General features: G+C 57.0%; 1 protein-coding gene across 1 annotated transcript in view; it reads left to right on the top strand.

The window, feature by feature from the left end:
* The first annotated feature begins 244 nt into the window (after positions 1-244).
* AXIN1 (axin 1) overlaps positions 245-7,267 on the top strand; it is an 80,857-nt gene continuing 73,834 nt past the window's right edge. The window contains exons 1-2 of the mRNA XM_010578393.1: positions 245-458; positions 826-946. The gene's annotated coding sequence lies outside the window, so the exon portion shown is untranslated. The remainder of the gene's footprint in view (positions 459-825; positions 947-7,267) is intronic.

Below are 7,267 nucleotides of genomic sequence, written 5' to 3'. Positions count from 1 at the left end.
AAGTCCTATAAGGCTGTAGGACAGACATCAAGGCATCGCTGAGCGCTGAGCTTGCTTTCACCAGCCAGGCTAGTGACCACATCTAAGCCAGAAGATCTTACCCACTTTGCAAAACAGATCTGCAAGAGCAGAGCAACCAATATTTCCAGCAGTGCTCTTGACAACAGCCTTCCCTTTCCTCCCAGTAGCCCAGCTGGTCGAGATCACTGATGGCTGGATAAGGGAGATCTGCCTCTCCCACCAGAATCAAACGGGTTGAATTAGCATGGGTTGCTCTGGGACAAACCTGCTGACAGAGACCAGCTGTCTCAACGCAGCTGTCAACAATGTGAGCCACCAGCCAGACCCTGCGTTCCTCCCCAGGGACGATGCCCACCGCGCAACCACCTCGTCCCGTCCTGCCATGGGGACACGGGAGCAGCAGGCGGAGAGGGCGAGTGTGCGATGCCCTGGGGCAGGTGGGTGAGCCCTGGGTCTCCCATGGGGCTTGGGGACCAGGGACGGGGATGTCCTCCTGATGCTGCTGCTCCTTCCCACCCTGGCTCTGTAGGATGGGACCACTTCTGTCGTGATAACTGCTCCGGAGCCCCTGTGCTCAGGGACAGAACAGTCCCAGCATGGCCTGGGGCAGAGCAGAGCCCACTCCAGCCATCTCCATCTCATGGAGGGCCAAGATATAAAGTGTGTCCTTCAGGACGAGGGGAACAGGATCTGCTCCTGCGAGCGGGGACCGGAGGGTGTCCCTGCCTTGCCTGGCTCCCCTGCAAGTATCTCCTGGGCAGGGTGGTCCCAGCAGGGATGAACTGACATCTCTTCTCTCTGCAGAGCGGTGCTGCTGAGACACGGGTGGACATCGTCCCGGCCCCCCGAGAGGAGCAGCGAGCCTGGTGGTCTGGAGCATGGAGAGGGAGACGTGCAGGGCGCAGGCCCAGGGCAGACCCCAAAGGTGGGTGCGGGAAAGCACGTGGGGTGGGACATCACCCGGGGGTGCCCGCCTTCACTGGCTGGTGATGAAGAGCATCGGGCATTGGTGATGCTGGCTGAGCGTGCGTGCGATGGCTTTTGGCAGAGATGGTTGATCAAAATCAGGGGAGTCGCGGGGTCTCAAATGCGGCAGGGGCCTGGCAGGGTCTCGGGTCTGGCAGGCTCTCTTTGCTTTGCCAGACATGGGCAACCCTTCCCCAAAAGCACTGGGGGGCCAGGTGGGGAAGGCTGGGGGACACACCGAGGTCCTGGCACCCATGTTGGTTCATGCATTCCTCTCCTGCACTGCGGCCCAGAGCAGCAGCACTGGTTCCTTGCCCAGGCAGGGCTGGGGCACATGCTGCATCCTCGCTACTTGGCAGGGATGGGCTCAGCTGCTGCCCACCTCCCACTCCCACCCTGAGAGAGGTCCCAGAAGAAGCTAGTTCCTTGCCCAGGTGATTTCAAGGCTTAAGGACTTGAATTTCAACCTTAAATCTTCCTTGTAGCCGCAGTCCCATAGCTTTTGCCACAGGTTTTGTGCAACCCCTAGAGCATCATTGGACAGTTGATCAATTACAGATGATTTTCTAGGAGATTGTACCTGCATCAAGGTATCATCACTGTGCGAGAGTAATAGCTGACCAGTTATCGATGGCAGCCATCAACTTCTTGTCAGTGGATAGAAATGACAGGTAACCCATACCATGTGCTGCTGTATGTGGACTGGGTTTCCAGACCTGAGCAAAAACTGGGAGAGGGAAGTTTCTAGGCAGAAAGCTGGGATCAGACCCCAGGAGTTATCTGGGGCAGCTGGGGTGAGAAGAGAAGCCCATGTGAACAAACTGGGCTCTGACGCAGCTGGGGACAGAGGAACATTAACCGTTACTGTTATTGGCTATTACTGGTGTTATGGAAGGTGCAAGGCAAGCGGAGGAGAGCGGCCGCTAGCTGCTGTGACTCTCCCTGGCTGGTCAAATGGGACGACAAGGAGGATGGGGAAAGCTTTGACCAAAACTCCAGTCCTGAGCCCAAAACGTGTCCTGGTATTGCTAGAGGTGGCTGATAGCCAGGAGAGGAGCTGGAGGTGGTCTGTGGGCTGGTGGCAGGAGAGCCACGGGGCATTGGGTAATCAGCTCATCTGGAGCAGCCTCCCAAGGCATGGCATGAGCTCATCTGTAATCTTTTTGGGGGGGAAAAAGCCAGGTTTGGGGGCTCTGTAATCTGGCAGGGGAAGGCGAAGCAGACCTGGGGGAAGGAGGCCGATGCCAGGGCAGGCACAAGGGGAAACACCAAGCGGGGATGCTCCCAGAGCTGAAAGCAGAATGAGACCCCAGGAAGAACAGGCCAGGGTGCTGGGATGCTGCAGGGGCTCAGGGTAACGTGCAGGGGCTTCCCTCTGCCATACGGGCACTGGCACCACCGTGGGCAAAAGCTGGCAGCTGCAAAAACCATTTCAGACTGCCGCCTGAGCTGGTCCAGGCCCTCCTGCCCTTACAGTCCTGGAAGGAGGCCACCCTGGCTGGAGGGCTGGAGTTTTCCTTACTTTTGATGTTAGCAGTAAAACCTTTGCCTCATCCACCCACTCCAGACCTGTACCTGGACCCCCGGTTGTACCCTGGGGATTTGCAAGTGAGCACCCATGTGGGAACAGGCATGAACTGGGAAACTGGGATGATTTTGCTGGAGGGGAAGGACCCGAGCACCCAGAGCAGCCAAGCCCCGCAGCCTTCCCACCTGTCTGGAACAGCAGGCTCAGGCGTGGGCTTTATAAAAGAGCAGTATTTGAGCAAAAAGGCATAAGCTTGGTGTCCAAACGGTGCTTCATCCTTTTTGCCCAGCACTGGAAAAAAATCCAAGGCAGGCTGACAAATTTGGGTGCATTTGCCTCTTTTGAGGTGGGGAATCCAAAGAAGGAGGTACGCTCAGGCCGTCCACAGGACCTGCACCATGGGGATTCAGAAAGCTGCTCCTGCTGCTCCATGGATGCTTTAGGGGGCTGACATTGCCAGGGTGGGGAGATATCTTTAGACCAGTCTTCCTGCAAGAAGGGCTGCTGTGAGAGTTGCAGCCAACATCACCTGCTTCAGGTCTTGCCCTCAGCCCCTGGCATGGCTGCCCGTGGGCATCCTCGCTGCCCAAGCAGGGAGGTGCTCCGTCCCTCCTGATCTGGCAGGGCAGGAGCTGCCTTCCAGCTCCCAGCCCAGCCATATCCGTGGCCACTTCTCTGCTTTGTTCTCCAGCCAGCCATGTCCTGTGGCTCCGCTTGCTCGTCACCTCTGCCACAGTGCTGCTGGGCTGCAGGTGCCTTGTCCCAGCTGGGCTCTTCAGGGTGCCCTCCATTCCTGGTGCCACGATGCCAATACTTTTGACTGCTAATACATCTTCTTCCTCCTGCTCTGCAAGCATCATCTTGCCAGCAGTCCAAGAGAGAGCTATCAGCCTCCTCTTTCACTCCGGGACATTTTTTTCTTGGCAGCCCCTTCTGCCGTCGCTGCTCATGTAGTCAAACCCTGGCTCCTGCCTCAGAAATGAGGGTGCTCCAGGCATGACAGGGGAGGTATGCATCCCTCTAAGGGCAAGCTGCCCTTTGCCTCCAGCAGGGATCGGTGTAGGACCTCATACTTCAGGGTATTTCTGTTTGTCCTCCACTTTCAAAAAGGCTTTTTATTAAAACCGAAATTTGGCACCACTTATGACCTTGCAGGGTCCTTTTAAATCGCAGCCAAAGGTTGAACAGCACCATCTAGTGCACTTCATCCCAAAAGTGCCCGCGCCGGAGGGACGCCGGCTCTCACCCACGCACATCTCTGCCGTCAGAAGGGTACGCTGGATGCTAACAGCCCACCAGCCGTCAAACATCAGCGCCAGGGCTGGCCTGCCTTGCTTTGGGGAAGCTGGTGAGTCACTACAAAGAGGAGAATTAATTTGAGATTAATGTTGTCAGTGCTGAAGCTGAACCGAGTGCTCTCAGCCTCTGCAGAAGTGATGCTGGAAGGCTTGCAGCTCCCAAGCCAATCTGGCAGGGAACTAATGGCGCTACCAGAAAATGTCCCTTTGCAGCTCTGAGAGATGGGAGTGAAGGGCTTGCAGGGATGCTCTGCAAATCGCACCGCACAAGCGTTGCGTGCATGGTGTTGGGCTGCTTGGACACAGCCCCAGACCCTTTAGACCAAAGGCTGAGAGCAGTTCCTGTATCACTAGCATTTGCTGGCTCTTCCAGGCAGAAATGAATGTGTGTACCAGGAGCTGGGAAGCGTACAGCATCCTAGGCTTGCAGAGGGACTGGCCTCAGCTGCAGGCTGACAGCAGGTCTGCACCAAAACACCACTGCCATCTTGGCTGTGGCATTTTTGGGGAGGTATAAGGCAGGGCCATGCTACCAACTGATGAAGAAGGGAGAAATGACCTGGTTTGGTTCATTGTTGAACCAAAGGTCTTTGTTGAAAGACCTTGCAGGCTGATTCCTCCCCCGTGTAGCCAGGGATGCTCGGTTTGGTTTTTCACCTGTTTGATGTCCCCAGGTAAATCTGGAAGTAGCTGATGTTGGCCCCTACCAAAGCGCAGGGACTGGGCTCCTTGGCATGGGTGAGCTGAGGTGTAAAAGGCAGGGAGGGGGCTCCAGAGGGAGCTCATGGCTCTCCCAGCCCCACTCAGCCCTGCTAGAGGACCAGAAAATGGCGAGGCACCGGGATGGCTTGGCATCAGCCTGCGGGGAATTCGCGTCTTCCAGCCTACAAAGGGGCAGCTGCCTGGCTGCCTTTGCTGGAGCAGGGCAGCGCTGGCTCCGCTTTCTCAGGGCTCGAGCACAGAGCATGCACACAGAGATCCTGCGCTGCTGGAAGGGACCTGCTGGCTGGGCTGGAGCCCTCCGTGCCTCCCCAGTGTGGCAGGAGCTGTGGGTAGGATGGGTGCTGGCTCCTTACCCCGGGCTGCGTCCCCTGAGCCGGTGGAATGCGGCCAGGAGCTGGTGGGTGCAAGAGAAGCCCCCAGCACTTCTCTCACTGCCCCGGGTCCAGCCCGGTCCCAAGGAGCAGTAAGCAGCCCCGGGGCACACCAAGCCCCGGCACTTCAGCCATCTGCATCCTGGTGCACCCAAAGTCCTCACACCCACCCCCTCAGTCCTCTCCTTGCCACGGCGAAATCTGGCTCCAGTTTCTAATGCAAACTCAGTTCAGGGCATGAAATCTTGCTGGGCCTTTCTCTGGGAGATGAAAAGCTCTCTAATACCTGATCGTCTCTCAGCCATGAAGTTGTTTAAGCACTATAATCAAGGCATCTCTGGGGCTCCTTTGAACTAGCTAAGGAGGCTGCGGTTCTCAGGCATCCCCCTGCAAAGCAGGGGTCAGTTTTAACACTCCTCCACCTTCTGTCTAATTTCTCAGCATCCTTTCTGAAACAGATGCTGGAAGCCCTTCTGCTATAGCTCCCAGGCCCGTCCTAGGCAGGACATCCCCCATGGGGAGGCTGCTGCTCCTGCCCTGTCCCTCCTGCCTCTTAACCCCCCCCCCCCCCGCCCCGAGTCCATCCTTGTCAGAGCACAAGTTTCCAGCAGAAGGGCCCTGTGCTCATCGGAGGGATCCTTTCGCAGCTGCTCACATTCAACCACGTTTTATTTGCCAGGGACTCAGCTTATGGAGTTTTCTACAGCCGTCTTGACCTCGTCCGTGTCTCCTGCCCCTCTCATTTCGCTGGCCCCAGCGTTTTTCTCAGCAGGCCTTTTTAATCTATTTCTAGACCATTGATGGAAATGCTGAATAGCATTGGGCTTCCCATCCAACCCCGGACACCCACTGAGAGCGCTCCCATTCTGCAGGGATTCCCCATTGATGGCTGTCGGTTTGCCAGCTCCCAGTCCCTTTAAGGTGTCTCTCTTGATGTTGTATTGTGCTAATTTTTAATCAGAATACTATATGGATTAAGTCACATGCCTGAACAGAGTCCAGGTCTATTATTTCTATGCCATAACCTTTATCAGCCAAACTTGTAATCTCTTCAAAGGATGACATCAGAGTTTGACAAGAGCTATTTTCCAGAAACTAGGCTGATTGCATTAATTATATTCCCATCCTTTAATTCTTTACCAGCTGAATCCCACATCAGCTTTTCCATTATTATGCCTGAGATCAGTATTGCTCTGCTACATGTAAATCAGCTCCCAGCATCATTCACATGAAAGAGCGTAAGGACCCACACTGTCCTGCCGGGCTCTGCACCGGGGCGGGAAGGGGAGCACCGCTGCTCAGGGTGGACTTGTGTGCATTTCAGAAAGCTGGAGAAAAACACTGTACGTTTCCAAAAGTGTTCCCTAAATGCATGGAAACAGGCACGCACAGTAGAGTAATTGCAGCAAAACCCAGAAACCATTCCGATCAGAAATCTTTCTGAGTAGTTTCTGATTTTTGGAGGACTGCCTTGTGGCTTGTTTGCACGTTCAGCTTTTGGGACGGTACATAGGGGTCTGCCTGGCTCAGTCCCAGGGCTCTGAGCATGTCATCGCTTTCCAGGGAAGAAGCAGGCTTCGCATTTCCCCATTGCGCTACTCTTGTTCGATCTCTGCATCTGGTAATCCCCTTCTTCTTCCCGCAATGTCCGCCATCGCTCTGGGACAGCACTGCAGCCTCAGTGCGGGGGTACCCTGCCTGGCCAGAAGCTCCCCATAACCAACCATCTCGGGGTAAGACACGCTGCCAACCGCCTTTCGCGGGAGTCTCCATGTTGTTTGACCCACTTCAGTCCATACAGTGCCACCTCTTGGTGAGTCCCCTTACTTCTCCCTGCCGCAGAACTGCCCTGCTCAGAGAAGCAGGGCACGCACGCCGCAGTCTCTAAACCAGCTCTAGTTGTTCGTGGAGGCAAGGGCCGCCGGTGGAGCCGCCACCGCGCTCCTCCATCCCCAGGCCCACTGGAGCGTGCTCCCTCCTGGGCAGAGCTTGGCTGAAGACGTCGCCGTCTGACCCCGGACAGAGCAGTAGAGGCCCATGGCGGCTTTGCGGGCGGCTGCCTTTTCCCTGCGGCGCCGAGCCAGCTCCTCCACCAGGCCTTGGAGGTCTCTGAAGCGGGACCCTCTCCCGGGCCGTCCCCTGCCCTGGATGCTGGCAGAAGCTCTGCAGGCTCCTCTTGCCCGCAGCGAGACGGAGCCCTGGAGCTGCTCGGCCCTCGAGCGAGGCGCTAGCCCAGCTGGGGCTGCGCTGGGGCCCCCAGCGCCGTGCGCGGGCCCTGGGCCATGTGCCCGGGGCTCCCCGGGGCTCGAGGCCTCCTCGGGCGGGGACCTCCGTGCGCCTCCCCGCCGGCCTAGCAGCGA

Source organism: Haliaeetus leucocephalus, unplaced genomic scaffold, assembly GCF_000737465.1.
Source record: "Haliaeetus leucocephalus isolate CR32 unplaced genomic scaffold, Haliaeetus_leucocephalus-4.0 Scaffold636, whole genome shotgun sequence".
Lineage (NCBI taxonomy): Eukaryota > Metazoa > Chordata > Aves > Accipitriformes > Accipitridae > Haliaeetus > Haliaeetus leucocephalus.
This window is presented reverse-complemented; position numbering and strand designations above follow the sequence as displayed.